The sequence below is a fragment of the Pan troglodytes genome, chromosome 4 (genome assembly GCF_028858775.2).
Source record: "Pan troglodytes isolate AG18354 chromosome 4, NHGRI_mPanTro3-v2.0_pri, whole genome shotgun sequence".
Classification (NCBI taxonomy): Eukaryota; Metazoa; Chordata; class Mammalia; order Primates; family Hominidae; genus Pan; species Pan troglodytes.
In genome coordinates, this window is record NC_072402.2 from 172643731 (window position 1) to 172661182 (window position 17452).

Below are 17452 nucleotides of genomic sequence, written 5' to 3' on the forward strand. Positions count from 1 at the left end.
AGGTTGAGGAGAGTGTAACAGTCAAAGGTACAGAGTGATTGTGTGCCCAATAAATACATTTTAAGAAGTTCTACCTCCCTATAATAAAAGACACAAATTTTAATAATAATTTTAATAATAATAAGTGGCTTGCTAAGTCACAAATATATGCTTATAGTTTTAATGATATAAACCCACCCATACCTCCTGGTGAGAGTTAATTGATTCAGAATTTCTGGATATGTATCAAAACCCTTAATAATGTCCACTGTTTGGTCTAAGGAAACCAAAATGGAAGTTAGCAAAGCTGAAGTTATAAAGAGGTTTGTCCAAAAAAAAAAAAAAAAAAAAAAAAGAGTGGCGGGGAGTTAGGGGGCAAGGAGACTCAAAGGTTCTATCTCCTTTGGCTGAGAATTTAATGAAGTAGACACATCCACGTGATAAAACACAGGTGGGCGGATCACGAGGTCAGGAGATCGAGACCATCCTGGCTAACACGGTGAAACCCTGTCTCTACTAAAAATACAAAACAAACAAACAAACAAAACACAGGGCATTCACTAAATCCATGCACCAAGAGAATAATCTATATTGACTTTGAAAAATGTTCATTCTCACATTGTTAAGTTAAAAAAAAAAAAGGCTACAAAATAGTGTATGCCATAGGTCCTATTTTTGCCAAAGAAAAAAAGGTGAATAGTAGTGAATAGAAAAAAATACTGGGAGAATGCACATTAAAATGTAATAACAGTACTATTTTATGGTGACACTGTGGGGTGATTTCATTTTGCTATTGTTTCCCTGTATTTGGCAAATTCTTACTTTACACACAGAATGCATATGAAATGAGAAAAAAATTACACCAAATTTTTAGGGTGTCTAAAATGACTCCAACGTTTTGTCCATTTAATAAAACAATTGGTCAAACCACTCTAGACTTTCAGTGCTGTGAAAACCAAAGTATAGTTTGAGTAAACCTGTCAGTTTCCAGCCCTTCTTGGTTGTGGTGAGCAGAGCTCAAGGAAAACAGTAGAATAAGTTGATGATGTCTAATTTAGTCATTATCATTGACCCCTTGTAATTTAATTTATATGCTATGCTACGTGTTTACCTGGGATCTCTGTTGGGCATTGCGGACGCTGGTGTTGGAAGTTGGGGTGCTGGCTTCATGAAGCTTCTGGTCCTGTAGGCGGCTCTGACCCATAAAGAGACTGCTACAATCACCTGTACTAAGTGCTGGGACAGAGGAAGTAGAAAGAGTAGAATGAGCTTCAAATATACAGAATTATTGTGTGCCCAAGAAATATAGGATACAGAAGAGGGGCTCTCATCTAGCCTGGGAGAACACGGAGGGCTTCCTGGCGGAGGGGACCTGTGGAGTAGCATCAGAAAGACAAATAGGAATTAGTGGAGAAACAGGATTCTGAGAAAGTGTTCCAGGAAGAAGAATGGCAGGAAGAAGCCCCAGAGGCAAGTCACCCTTGGCTTGTTCAAGGATTTGAAAACAGTGCTGTATGGTCAGAACTTGGAATATGAGTTTGGGAGTGGTATGAGTTAGGTTGGGGAGGGTAACCTGGGGCCAGGCAAGGTAGGTCTTAAGATCCTTGATAAGGACTTGAACTTATCCTGAAAGCAACGAGAAACCATGAAAGAGCCTTACACAGGGGACTGACATGGCCAGATTTACACTTTAGAAAAATTCTTCAGACCACAGCAAGAATTGGAGGGAGGTCAGGAGTCTACGAGAAAGATGTTAATGATGTAGGGAATGAGCAGTGGGGTTGAAGAGAGGTGGATGGATTTAAAAAACATGTAATGGGTAGATGGGATTAGATGGAGAATAGGTATAAAGATGGGGAAAAGATGACTCAAGGAGATGCCAGGTGTTCTGCTTGAGCATCTTGGGGTGGGTGAGATAGAAATACCTGGAGAGTCACCAGTTTGGAATAAGTTGATGTGCCTGGGTGACCACTGGATAGAGATGCCCAGTAGGCTTTTGAAAAGGCAGTCTGAAACTCAGGAGAGAGCTGGGATGAAATGCCAACTTTGAAATCAACAGCTTAGACAAAGTATTGAAGCCGTAAGAATGTGCACAACAGGATAGAGGGAAACATCAAGTCCACAATGAAGAACAGCCAGGCAGCATCCCAAGGAACCTCAACACGTGAGGGCTGGCCCTTGTGAAGAAGAATGAAGTGGAGGGGCAAAAGAGGGTGACAAACTCTAGGAGTGCGTATTGCTATGGAAGCCAGGGAGAGGAGGATTTCAAAGGCATCACTGTCAACACTGGAAAGGTCAAGGACAGAAGCAGAAAGGAGCATCTTGGAGTTTAACACTTGTGAACGAGGTTGTTGGTCCCCATAGTGAGATGAGCCTTTGCAGGTACAAGGGTGCAGATGTTGGGCACAGTGGGTCCAGGGAGGAGAGAGGGGTGAGGGAATGAGGATAGGATGGTAAGCACCTTGTTCAAGAACTTTGCTGCATAGGGAAGCTAGGTTACAGCTCGTGGGAGTTTGGAGAGTTAAAGGGGAATTTTGTTTGTCATCAGGGAGACTTTAAAGATTTAACCCAGATACTGCAGAATCAATAAGAGAGGGAGAGTTAAAAGTTATAGGAGAGGAGAAAATCCAGAGCACAGGTAAGGGAGGGGTCCCCCTTCACTGTCACAGGAGGGAGGGAGGATGGATACAGATGTGTTAACTTGGCGGTTCTGGTATCAGAAATTTGCAACAGTTCCTATGTAAGCTTTCTATTTTTTTTTCCTGTGCAGTAGGAGATGAGGTTATCTGCCTACAGTGAGTGGGAGGTGGTGGAGTAGGAGATTTGAGAAGTGTGGGGAAATTTGAAATAGATGTTCTAGAGAGTGGGAGACAGAGTACTCAGGAAACAGAGTAGTTTCTGAAAGCACTGAGGCTCTGGGTGAGCCTGAAGACCTTGGCTTTGTAGTGGCACCAGTCTGCGAGGTGGTGAGATTTTCTCCCCCAGGTTTTAAGAGCCAGGATGTGAGCATGAAGAATCCAAACATCAGGGTTGACGGGAGGTTGGAACATGGCTGGCATATGTGGCAGAGGCACAGTGGGTTTAGTGAGTTGAGACCATTGGTAAGAGGGGTGTAAAAGTCATAAATTTTAAGGTCCAAGTTGATGGAGACAGATATAGAACTAGGAGAGAGGGATGAGGAGGAGCTAGTCAAGAAGTGGTGGGACTTGGGGCCTCTTTGATGCTGAAGGTCAGATGTGGTGAAAGAAACGAACTGAGAGTCTTGGAAAGATAAGAGATTGTATTCAGAAAGAACAATGCCTGCCCAAAGAAAGATAAATGTTTGAAATGATGGATATGCCAATGACCCTGATCTGATCACTATACATTTTATGTATTGAGACATCACTATGTACCCCACAAATATGTATAATTATTATATGTCAACTTAGAATATAAATGCATTTAAAAAATAAAAGAAAGTACCATGCTTAGGTTTAATATTTCCTCAGTGAAAGGGCTTTAGGTTATGCAGAGCCCAGAGAGTCATCATGGAAATGAATGAATGAAGAGAAGAAGAGGTAAATATCATGGGCAAAGAAGACATCAGAGATATAACCACAGTGTCTGATGGGTGGGTGCCCACATGGATGGTGAGGTCATCTTGATACCAGCAGGGCTTCAGGAGAGGAAGGGAGAGGAAGAAGGAGAACCAGGAAGCTGAGTCTTTAGTGAGGGAGGGGAATGATGGGCAGATAAGTTGAGGATCAGCAGTGAGGAGGGATAAGGGGCTGTGTAAGGCCAGAGGAGCAGGAGTTTCATGTGAGGTTGAAGAGTAGTAATCCAGAAGTGGAAGGTGGTTGAGAAAATGCCCAGCACCGTTCGTTCCCCACATGTGAAATGAGGGTACAGGAGCACTAGCAGTTCCATTCATGGGGCTGCTGGGAAAGTGATGCCTTCAGGAGACAGCCAAGGCTCGCCTACAGAGGTAGATGAGGCAGAGATTCAGTGAAGAGGCTGCAGGTATAAAACTGTTGATTTCTGAAAAGAGAATCTCAGAAGGATTTGTGAAACGGAAGACCAATGAAAGTTTGGTTCTGGAAAGAAAAAGCATAGCACAGAATAGAATGCTGAAAATAGCAACAACAATACTAACAAAACACCAACAGCATCTCATACTCACTTACCAATGTTCTCTCAGCAAGTATTTATCAAACCTGTGTCTTCTAAGCACAGAGCTTATAGTGGTGCCAAACACAGTGTTCTCCTCCTCTTGGAGCATACCTTCCAGTAAGGAAGGAAGACAAAAAATAAACAAATGTGTGTGTGTGTGTATGTGTGTGCATATAGTAATTTCAGTTGAGCTCAGTGCTATGAAGAAAAGTAAAAATAAAGCAAGAAGATAGAGAGTGAAAGATGCTGATGCTTTAGAAATAAGAGATTCCTTAGGAAAGGACGCTGGAGGTGGGGGTGGTACTCGAACTCAGACCCCAGCAGAGGAAGTGGTAAAAAAGGTAAATACAAAAGATCGTGGATCCCAGACAGTGAAAACAGTAAGCATAAACTCTTGAAGACAATAAATGCTTGCCATGTTCAGGGAAGAGCAAGGAGGCTGCTATGGCTGGAAAGCAGTAACACAGGGTGGAGGTGAGTAGCAGAAAATGAAGATGAATGTGGCTTCCTAAAAAGATCACCAAAACCACCTGTTGATAAGATAAAGCTGAGTTTATTCTTACCCACATGAGAAAGGATGCCACCTCAATAGAGTTTTAGTTGTATCTCAGATGGTGAAGGGCAAAATTGGGATATTCATGAGATTTTTGAAGTCTTGTTTAAGGCAAATCTTTCAATGAGGGAGCTTAGTTAGGACTGGATAAGAATCATGATGTAATAGTTTAGGTTTGGTGGCTACTGCAAGGTGAGAATTTTCAAGTAAAAAAGGGTTCAAAGGGTTTTTCAGGTGTAAACTGATGCTTTCTATTAATGAGTTGATGAGTTTCTCAGGAAGTTTGTAGAATGAACAATAAAGTGGAAATTTTTACCTTCTTAGGCTAGGGTTTCCTGGATTAGTAAAGCTATGCCAATTAAGAGGCGGAAAGTAAAGTCACATTAATGTAGACAGGAAGCTGTGGGTGTCTAGATGGTTTCCGTTCTCAGAGATTATGTAGAGCTTTGCAGGTCATGGTAAAGGTTCTGGATTTTGTTTGAGGTATGGAGGTATATTTATTAGCTTTTGTTATAAAACACATCACCCCAAAACTTAGTAGCCAAACCAAGAACTGATTCTGCATCAACTGATTTAGCTGACTTTGCAAGTTGGTGACTTAGGCTGGGCTCAGCTGGTTGATTCTTCCGTAGGTTTGACTGGGCTAACTGATGCATCTGCAGTGAGGTAGACGGCTTTGCTTCTGGGAGTTTGCTGGATGTCAGTTGTGCAACAGGGGTAACTAGGCCCTACATTTCTCAACTAACTTGTTGGGTCTTGCCCACATGGAGGCTTGGGCTTCTAAGAGGAGCAAGTTAGGGCAGGTCCTCATGTACAAGCACATTTCAAGTCATTCATGCATCACATTTTTTTTCTTTGAGACGGAGTCTCGCTCTGTCGCCCAGGCTGGAGTGCAGCAGCGCGATCTCAGATCACTGCAAGCTCCGCCTCCCGGGTTCACGCCATTCTCCTGCCTCAGCCTCCCAAATAGCTGGACTACAGGCACCTGTAATCCCAGCACTTTGGGAGGCAGGGGCTGTCAGATCACAAGGTCAGGAGATGGAGACCATCCTGGCTGATGCAGTGAAACCCTGTCTCTACTAAAAATACAAAAACATTAGCTGGGTATGGTGGTGGGCACCTGTAGTCCCAGCTACTCGGGAGGCTGATGCAGGAGAATTGCTTGAAGCCAAGAGGCAGAGGTTGCAGTGAGCCGAGATCGTGCCACTGCATTCCAGCCTGGGCAACAGGGTGAGACTCCGTCGCAAAAAAAAAAAAAAAAAAAAAAAAAAAAAAAAAAAAAAAATTACACAAGTAGATTTGCCTGTGATCCTCAAAGACCCTCAATTGTTCATGAAATAAAGACCTAACTCTTTCAAAAGACCCGCAAGTTCCTTCTCAACAAAGCCTTTTGCAGATGCCTCTTTTTGAACTACCCTATCCTCTAACCCCAGGAGCTGCTTGCTGTCTCTGCAATGTGCCATGCCCTCCATGCCTCTGCACCACCACCCAGGCTGTTCTTCCTGTCTGGAATGCCCTTCCATGGCTTCCTTTTTGGGGTTCTCTCCCATTTATTCTGCAAGGCCTGGTGCATGTGCCACCTGCACTGAGACTCTCCCCACACAAGGGGAGAGCCTCCCCTATGCAAAGGGTTCCTCCTCTATGTTCTTTGCATGCTCCATTCATCACTCTTGCCCCGAACTGTGAGCATGCCATAGGCCGGAACGACACTCTTTTAAAACAAAACAAACCAAAACAAACATTTATCATCTCAGTTTCTGAGGGCTAAGAATACAGGAGCAGCTTAGCTAGGGGGAGCCAGCTCGTGAGTTTGCAGGGAAGCTGCCAGCCGGAGCTGCAGTCTTCTGAAAGTTTCACTGTGCTGGAGAATCCACTCCCAGCCTCACTCACATGGCTGCTGACAGGAGGCTTCCTGTCCTCACCACATGGGCCACTCACAACATGGCAGCTTGCTTCCCAGGGCGAGTGATAACGTCTGGCACCTGGGCAGGAGCGGCTGGATGCCTGGGCTCAGCACGGCTTCTGTCTTTCTCTGTATCATCTCAGGGCCTCTCCCTCTCTGTCTGATGCCTCCATGTGGCTTATCCATGTGGTCTCTCAAGCAGCGGAGCTACCTGATGGTGCAAGGCTGCAGATCGCTGAGCAATTTCTGGTGCCTCCCACCTGGAGGACTCGCCTCTCAGCAGCGCCAGTTACCTTTCCATGTAGTTTGCTACTTGTCTGGACTGGCAGAACAGGGCTATTTTATCGTTGTAAGCTCAACATATATAGCTCCAGTATTGGCACACACAAAACATCCCTACCTTCCCTGCCCTGAGTGGCAGCTGACTCACAGAAGTGCCCATCATGTACCACAGCAGTCCCTAACCTTTTTGGCACTAGGGACCAGCTTCGTGGAAGACAATTTTTCCACGGACCTGAGGGAGAAAGATGGTTTTGAGATGTTTCAAGCGCGTTGCATTTATCGTTAGAGTCTCATGAGCAGCGCACAACCTAGACCTCTTGCATGCGCAGTTCACATAGATCCTATAAGAATCTAATGTCGCCACTGATCTGACAGGAGGCGGAGCTCGGCTTCACTACTCGCCACCACTCACCTCCAGCTGTGCGGCTCACTGGGGGACCCCAATGTACCACACTATAACAAAGTTTTTATCAATGTCATCTTGATCCAGTTTCGAGGACCTGGCTGGAAGACAATCAGTTTCCCCTCTTAAACAACTGGTTATGTCCATCCCCCAACCACTTCCCTTAACAGGCTTTAGGACAATGTGCACCTGCTCTGATCTTCCCCGGTCCAGGTACCAGACAAGCAGGCACAGCCACTGTGTCCCAAAGCCCACTGAAAATGGCTCACACTAGCCAATTCTGAGCCTACTTACCATGCCTCACGGGTTCCTTTCTGAGGGTAAAGGTACTTGCCCACAGATCCCCTCTCTTTGCCTGCTTTGTGACCGACTCTGGTGCTTCCCCCAGCAGCCCTGCATGGTGAGATGTGTCCCTCCTAGGGAATTATGAGTAAGAAACCTGTAAAACTCTCTCTGGTTTTTCTCCTTTGATCTTTGGCCTCTTCACACCTCACCCAAGGTAATATGGTTAAAACACACACGTTGTCTACGTTCTCTGAATGTGTGCATTAGATAGGGTAATGATAACTGCTGTCACCAATCAACCACAATCTCAGTGGCTTGATACAACAGAAAGTTACTTCTTGCTCCGTGTGCCTAATTGGGAGGGAGCTTTCCTTCACAAGACGTTTCAGGGACCAAAGCTTTCATCTTGTCATTCTGCCACCCCTCAGGGCTTTGGAATTCTATTCTGGGTCCTCTGGGGGCAGGCTGGGAAGTGTCATGCAGTCATTTTTACTCACATTCTACTGGCCTGAACTCGGTCACATGGCCACACCTAAGTGTCAGGGGCTAAGAAATGTAGTCTAGCTGAGTGTCCAGGAAAAAATGGGAAGAAGTATTATAAGGTTATTCATAAACTCATTAATATGTGATATAATTTAATCTTTATCAATATGTCTTTGAAATAGATACTATTATTTATCCATATTTTATAACAAGGAAAACAGGCTCAGAGAGGTTAAGTAATTTCCCCAAAGACACACAGCTTGTAAAGGAAGCTTGGGTTTGACATCAAGTAGTCTGGCCCTCGATTTTACTCATTGAAAAACATTGCTGAAAATCATTGCACTGAAATTTTATTCTCTGTGGTGAGAATCAAACTGAAGTACCAAGCTCGGAGATATAAATTCTACTGTACCTTCTAAGCAGGGTCATAACCTCTCACCACTCCAAAAGAAGCTACTCACATATCATCTATATAAATGTTGCTCCCTGGAATTGTGCAGTGCACAACCTGTGAGACCTTACAAAGCAGCCCTGGTCCTAAGTGCCAGGTAAACTTAACAAACATTTCTTATACATCTACTATTTGTCAAGCTCCAGGCTAGGTACATTCGCGCAAATTATATCATAGCAGGCACTCTCTAATATGTGTTTGATCAACTGGCTCTGTATCAGCCGAGCTTGTTGTCATGGAGTTTTCTGGTCAGCCACATTCTGCCCCAGTGGAAAAGGGCCTTGCTCTTTTGAAAACTTGCCATCTCTTTGGAACCAGTCAAATTCCCTTCCGTGCCCACATCTGTATTCCTGCTTCCACTCCAGGCTGGAACAAAGGCAAATTCACTCCACATCTCAGTCTCACTGAGCACGCTATGCACAAAAGAAGTTGACAATGCCACTTTGCCACTTTTCCCTCTTCTGTTTGGATAATTGCATTGTCAAGAATTACTTATCATACATTTAACACTTAATACCTATTTATTATGAGTTCATGTAACTGCTATTTAAAGAATAATCCGTGCTAACTCCCTTCTACCCCATTTGATGCCACTCTGATTCTGTAATTGCTGGTTTCTGCGATATTATGCCACAAAACCTGAAAGCATAATTGGTTGTTTCATTCCAGACAATACATTTTCAAGATGCTTAAAGCTTAACTGGCAGCTTTGAAGCCCCAGCAAAGGCAGTCAGGCAAGCTTGCTTGCGGCAGGACGGTCTTGCAGAGTAATTTATGCAGAAACCATACAGGACTACAGAGGGTGAAATTGTTCCAAAAAAATGAAAGGGAGGGGGTACATGATTCTTTTGTGCCGATCCTTTGTTTTAAGTTTTCAGCTTCTGACAGTGCTTTTTGCTGGGGAAAATCAACTCCCAATACAAGAAGAGGGTAAAGCAGCCATGTGAAGAATGCGCATGTCTCTCAGCACTCTCAGTGAGTTCTGGAGCACAAGAAAAATTGAGGTTCACGGCCCTTCCCTCAGAGAATTAATGGGGTCCACAAGTTGGCCTCTGCAGCTCTGCCTTCCCCCAGCCTGCCTCTAACTCTCTTAAGTCTCCTTTCTGGAAAGTTCCTTATGCTCATTTGCTCCAAGATCCTTGCTCTTTATTCCCATCAAGTAATGATGATGCTTTTTAAAACCAAGGTCTTGGAGCCTCATACATGTGCTACCCTAAAACTCACTCAATTAACTGCCTATCTCCTCCCTCTCCCTCCCTCGCTCCCTTTCTCCCTCCCCTATTGACTTCTGTTCTGTGATTATCCACCAAAGCACATAGTCTCCTCGAGGGAACAGATAGAGGAAAAGAAGACCACGAGAGTATGATAAGATCTATGGTAGAAGGAGGCTGGGTCCCACCCAGCATGACTCTGGCCCCGGGGCCCACAGAGCTGTGCAGACCAGCTCAGAGACCTGGCTATACCTTGGCTGACCTCAGTCTAAGGATGTCTCCGACCAGTGTCACATAAGAACACAAGTCCTGCAGGCTGGGGTGGCCTTAGGCTGAATCAAACTCTGCCAGGGTTTCGCTCCACTGGAGAGGGGTTTTGATTTTCTTTGTTGGGCGGGGAGGGGGTGGGGGGGTGAGAGTTTCATTCTGCTTGTCAACTAATCAATCAATCAGAAATTACATATTAAACGTCTGTGCCAGGCCCCGTGACAGATGCTGAGAGAGGCACAAAGGATCTTTACTTAATCTCTTGGAATTCATGTCCTGGATACAGATAAAAACTATGTGCATCATAGTTTTCTCATCTGCAAAATGGTGAATAAAATGGCTTCTTCTTTATAGGTGGGTTAAATAAGGGAATGAGTACAAAATGCAAAGCATAATGCCTTCTAAATAGAGAAGACACAATCAATGTCAGCACTTCTTCTTATTCAGTGGAAAATACAGCTAACCACAGTGGGGGAAAACCACAGGAATTGCCACAGGGCCACAGAGGAGGAGAGAGCCCTGCCTGGGAATTTGTCAAGGCTTCATGCAGGAGACCAAACCCACCCAGCTAGGGGATGCCCCCAGGGCGAGGCTCAGGGTGAGAGTTTCCAGGCCAGAAGGGCCTCAGCAGGCAGTGAGCTGAGGAAGGGAGAGGAGACTGGTGACCAGGGCCCGGAGCCAGGTTCAGGGCTAGAGAGACTGGGAAAAGGCTGAAACTGGCCTTCCAGGCTACAAAGGATTTGGGAGAATGAGGCTCAAATGGGAGGCTGAGGCAATCTGGGGGCCACATCTGTAAATATTTAAGCTTAGACTGAGAGTTCCTTTTCCCTGGAGAAGTTGTATGAGATGAGAATAGAATTTTAAAGGACCTCAGCCAAACTGGAGAATTCCCCCGCCACCCCCACTTTTTTTCCAGATCTTGTCAACTTAGAATAAATGAAGCAGATTTATTATGCTGGAGTTATTATTTATTTATGCTGGAGTTAGTTAAGACTTAGGGGGACTGTTGGAAGGGCATGATTGTGTTTTGAAACATGAGGACATGAGATTTGGGAGGGGCCAGGGCAGAACAATACGGTTTGACTCTGTCCCCACCCAAATCTCGTCTTGAATTGGGTTTCCCATAACCTGTGTCATGGGAGGGACCTGGGACAAAAACAAAAGTTTTCAGTTAAATGATAAGAACTAAGAAATAAAGGTAATGGAAAAGATTCCATCTAGAAGCTTAAAGTGAATAAAGCTGTTGAGCATAAAACATAGCTCTGAGTTCCCTGGCAGCCAAGGAGAAGAGGGAAACATATTGGGCCACACAGTTCTCACGGTTTAGTAGTGGGAAGGGCCTAGCTGAGTACTTTAAGATAATAAAGGAAGGAAACAGAGTCCAGGACACTACTAGCCTGTGATTTTCTGGAGTTTTTTGATGGGAGCAAATCATGCGCATTAGGGGTAGAAAGATGAATAAGATCATAAAAAGAGAGGTCAGTGTAAGGAACCATGTTCCAGAGAAGCAGACTGAGTGATAAACCAGCCAGCAAACCAGGCAGAGGACAGAAAGCTCAAAAAGACAAGTGTAGGCACCACTGCAGGACTGGCCTGCCCTGGATCCCAGCATAAGGGCAGCTGTTGAACCCAGGCAGCATCAGCAGAGGGGAGGAGAGGGGGTGAGCATGGCGGCTGGGTCTGGTGAGTGCCCCGCTCTGCATGATTTCTTCTGGGCCCTGCAATTGGTGATGGGCTGGTTCTTAAGGAGGCAGGATACCTGTGAAAAGAAAGGTTCTAGTACAGCAGCAGAAACGGGCTTTTATTGGCCCTGAGCTTTGAGAATTTTTAGGATGGCCTTAAATAACAAGTAGAAAGTGACAAGATGTGTGATATGCTCCCTCCCTCATTCATTCATTCACTCATTCATTTATTGAAAGATCATTTGTTATGCACCTATCCACTGGGGCTCAGTCTCACCCCGCAGGCAGTTTTCCCAGGAAACATTGATGGTGTTCCCAGAAAGCTGCTGTTTTGCCCTTGTGCTGTGGGGTGATGAAGGAGGTTCAGCACAATGGCCCCCCACTCACTAAATTCCAGTCATGTGACAACCCCAAAGAGCCCTGTGATGGGGTAGGCGGCATCAGGGAGGCATGGCTGCGCCTGCTAAGAACCCCTGGAAGTGGAGGGATGCATAGAGTGTAGCCGGAACCCAGACGAGGGGAAGACAACTCCTTCCCAGCCCAAACAGGAAAAGCAGCAGGCAGCCTATGAGCTGGTCCCTGTCAATGAACACTTGGTTCCAGGCAGAGAACGCAGGAAGGGGCCTGAAGACAGCAGGAGCGGAGTCAGGCAGGTGTGTCTGGGGAAGAAGGCAGGGGAAGAGCTACTTGACCCTAACGCTGTGTCTCACACTGGACAAACTGCTTAGAACTCGGGAGGCACTTTTGGTTCTTAGACCAGAGGGAGGTGAGATTTGAGGGCTTCTGGAAACCCTAGGAACAAAGTGTCCAAGTTTCCCTTTACAGGCCCACTGCCCCCCACTCTGCTTTCCCAGGCTGGGGGCAACGTCCAGCCCGGAGCTGGCTCCAAATATCTCACCAACTGGGGCAGCCTAAAACAGGGCAAGACAAGGAAGGGGCTTTAACAGAAAGACACAGAACGTAGAACCTCAAGTATTTAGGGATTTGTTTCCCCAAATGGAAATAATGTATTCAAAAGATAGGAAATCAGTATGTCAAAGAGATGCCTGCAATCCCACGTTCGTAAGAGCCAAGGTAAGGAATCAACGTCAGTGTCCATTGGTGGATAAGAAAATGTGTACAGACACAATGGAATATGATTCAGCATTAAAAATGAAGAAAATCCTGTCATTTGTGACCACCTGGATGAGCCTGGAGGACATCATGTTAAGAGAAATTAGCCAGGCACAGAAAGACAAATACTGCATCATCTCATTTATATGTGGAATCAAAATAAAAGCCAACCTCACAGAAGCAGAGGGTGGAATGGTGGTTACCAGGGGCTGGGGTGGGGTTGTGGACTGGGGAGATGTTGGTCAAAGGACAAAAATGTCAGTTAGGCAGGAGGAATAAGTACAAGAGATCTATCGTGGAATGTGGTGATGTTGTTAATAACAATATATTGAATGCCTGAAAATAGCTAAGAAAGTAGATTTTTAAGTGTTCTCACCACAAAAAAGTGTATGAGGTAATGCATATGTTAAATAGACTGATTTAGCCATTTCACGATGTATACATCTATCAAATGCCGTTGTACATGATAAATACATACAATTCTTATTTGTCAATTAAAAATAAACCTAAAAAGCTACCGAGGATTCAGAAAAACAAGAGAAAATCTTCAAACCAGACCATGTTACACATTAATTAGCAGCTCTGAATCTATGGTTTACATAATAGAAATGATGAAACTTTTGGACCGCCTGATTTGAGACATAAAAATTATCAGAGGGAAGTTAGTCATCTCTCCAGCGCACAAAGGTGTCAACCTTGAAGTACATCAAAAGAAAAAGAAATTGTGACGGAGTGTTTGAGTTTTAGCCTCCTCCTAAAAATGCTTCCCAGCCCTTAACTGGTGAGCAAGTGAATTTATTACAGCCAGAGCTGTCATTTGCCAAGTACGTCTTAATTTGGAGAGATGAGCACAAAATGAACTTTTTGGCAGCTCCCAAAAGTTCAAGTGGTGGTTTTCTCTGGATCTTTCATTTGTGTGTGCGTACCACAGGTAGATGTGTGACTTTCCAATGCTTTTTATGATATGGAGGCAGAGATGCCTTGATAGAGAAGCTGTTTCCAATGCCCTTTCCACCCCAGCTGTGCCCTTTCAGGAGGCTGCAACCCCCAGTGGACCTTCATCCCCAAAGGGCTGGTTGCCCTTGAAAACCCTCTTGTCAGCTCCACAATCCACAAAGTCCCAATCAGTCAGTAATGGGTCCCTTTGATAGACACTCTTCTATTTAAAGCAATTTTTATGTATCTACTATGTGCCAGGCCCTGTACTAAGCCCAGAAAGTGCATTAATTTTATTTACTCCTCAAGCAACCCTGTGAGTTAAGTGTGAATATTATCTCAGAGATTACAGAGTTGTGAATTTACTCGTTACAGCTAGTCAGTAGTGAGTCTAAGATGCAAACCCAACTCCCTGACCAGCAAGTCAGAACTCTTGATGGCAGCACTGGGTTGCTCTGAACATATATTTTGAAAATAGGCTTCACTTGTATAGATTGGAAAAATTGTCTTAGAAGCACCATTGGCACTAATCAATTAAAATCTATTACACGTTATAGATACACCATGGACACTGCTTTTCTGTTCTTTGGAAAATGATGTATTGCTAAAAGGTCTCCCACCTACCTTCTTCCCTCCCTTTTCCCTTTTCCTCCATCCCTCCCTCCCTTTCTGCCTCCTTCCTTCTTCCCTTCTTTTCTTCCTTCCTTCATTCTCCTCCTAGTTCCTTCTCATTCTCATTGATGAAATGACTATATGTAAACAATGAAAAGTGATGGTTCATTTCATTGAGTGGAGGTGGATTGATGTCCCTCAGGAAGGTTTGCAAATCCAGGCCTGGCTCACTCCACTGCAAATGCCCCTGTGATGAGGGTTCTGTGTTTGCCCTGCACCAAACAGCCTTGGCAGCTGGGGCTCCCTGACCCAGAAATGGGTGATTAAATTAAGAGTGTCTTCATTTGTTAACGTGAAAAGGCTGCCTTGGGTTCATCTGGAAGCCTGTGATTACCAGATACACATACGTACACTACAGGCCCCATAAGTAATAATTAGAGAGAGAATAACCGGTCATGTTACTCATGTTCCACCTGGTCCTGTTGTCTCCAAGGGTTGTGTTTCTAGTCCAGTTGTTTTTTTCTAGAGTGAGAACCTGAGAGGGGTTCTCACTGAACAGGGGTTCAGCTGGTTCTTACGCTGTCTCCCCATTCTGTGCACCTTGACTGATTTGCAGGTTGAAATGGAAAAGGAAGTAGGCCTTCCACAAAGCAATGAGCAGCAGGCATGCCTGAGACCATTACAAAGCCAGTGGCCCTGTTATTTGGAATTTTCACTTTAAAAAAAACTAACAGTTTCCCATCTCTGCTCCCTTTATCCCTGCAGAACTGAAGGCTGATCTGTTTGGTGGCAAGTGGTGATCAGCTGGTAGATGATAAGAAAATTATTGTTTATTAATATAGCTGTCAAAATATTGCTAAAAATAGTGTAATGTCTTCTCCTCAGTGTTGTTTCAGAGCTTTTGGTAGCTAGAAGCTGGTAATTAACACCTGAGATGGGATGAAATGGGCGTTCTTGCACCATATGTGTCTCTGGGCTGAAGCCGAGAGAGCTGCTTCTGAATGTGGCTAGCTTCCATTTGCTGATGAGGAATTTATTGTTCATCGAGAGGAAAATCTCATAAATTCACCCCCACTATGAGTTTGTATCATCACACATTATGTGCCTATCTACTACATACAGAGCTTTAGGCTAGCCCTGGGAAGACAGTTGTCTCAGCCTGGCAAGTCTGATGGGGAAAACAGCAGTGTTGAGCCCTAGAGATACTCTTCTAAGGGCTTTTCATATATTAACTTGTTAATATATGAAATACTGAATAACTAAAACCCAAAAGGCTAGGCACTTTGGTCACCCAGATAGTCAGTGGCAAAGCTGGAATACCACCTCAGTCTGTCTATACAGGCTCCAGAGTCTACGTTCTTCATCATGATGGTACACAGGTAATCATAAGACATTCTACATTCTTTAATAGGGAAACACAGGGAGTCTGTAGCTCTGGGGTAACCAGTTTCCTGGAATCTGCAAGTATTCTCCCAGTGCTAGTGAAATATTTTTGATCATACAGCGCTATTATTTTTTAAAAAAAGCATTTCCTTTATTGTATGTTTTTTACTTTACACACTGTATGCTTGTACCACTGTACTAATGTATTTTATACTTTAAAACACATGCAAAGTAGAAATGAAAAAAGAGAAGATAAAAATTAACTAGAAATGAACATTTAAAAATGTTCCCCAGGGAGAGTATATTCCCTTCTTTTTTTTAGTCTACTGCACTAGAGGGCATGGCATGTTTTCAGGTTAATGCCTCCTGTATTTCTAGAGTTTCTTGAAGTTCCTAGGACATATCAAGTCTTCAATGAATGTTTGTGAGTGATTGGATGGATGGGTGGATGCATGGATATATAGATGAATAGATGGATGGACGAATAGATGGGTAGATGGGTGGATGGATGGGTCAGTGGATGGATGGATGGATGGATGGATGGATGGATGGATGGATGGATGGATATATAGATGAATGGATGGATGGATGGATGGGTGGGTGGATGGATGGATGGATGGATGGATGGATGGATGAATGAATGGGTGGATATATAGATGAATGGATGGGTGGGTGGGTGGGTGGATGGATATATAGATGAATCAATGAATAGATAGATGGATGGGTGGGTGGGTGAGTGGATACATGAACAAGTGGGTGGATAGAGTTGAGAAAGACATTCTAGAGGAGATAGTGTTTGAAGTATAGATCAATATTTGGGAAGTAGGAACAGTGGAGAAAGTATGTCAGACAGACTAAACAGCTGTGTAGAGGCCAAGGAGCATGTTTCTGAAAGAGCAGGAAGACCCCTGCCTAGGGTGCTATTGGTGTGGGGGTGTGGATTATGGAAGAACTTTGAGTATTACTTTCAGCATTTGGCCCTTATGGTGCAGAAGTGGAGGCTGTCTTGACCTGTGAGCAGGACATAATGGTCACTCTGTCCACTGGGAGGAATAGCTTGGAAAGGGAAGATGGCAGAGCAGGGAGACCAGTAAGAAAGTCATTGCAATGTTTGGATGACACATTTCTCGAAGGGAGAAGGTTTAGAACTTGCTGATTAATTGCAAGATTTGGAGTAATAAGCAAGGGGCAGGCATTTACCAGGGCTCTGGCTTGGGCAGATGGGTGGTCTTGTCATTAACTGAGACAGGGAACTTAGAATGTTCTTTTAAGGCCAATAACCATGGTGAACAAATATTGAGTGATGATTACATGCTGGGCGCTTTCCACTTATCATCTCATTTAATCATCATGAAGGTGTACTATTTCATTGTCATTTTATAAAGGAGAAAGCTCAGGATCAGAGCAGATAAGTAACTTGGGCGGAGGGCCAGCTCTCATTCTCCATTGAAATAAGCTTATTTTTTAACGGGAGAATATTTTTCAAAGTATTACTTTTTAATAGGGCAGGTAATCCATGAATACTTATTCTCCTTATAAAACATAATTCCACATTATAGACAGCCTACATTAATATGATCATGACCTTCATCCTACTCTTTTTCTCCACCCTTCAGAGAAATGGACCTTGACAGTTTGGAGTGTATCCTTCCAGGTCTTTTTCTATGAAGTCACCATGTGCATATACATGGAAAAAGAATAATTTTTTGTACATTTTCATATAATACATATTTGTTTACTTACTCAAATAATATTTA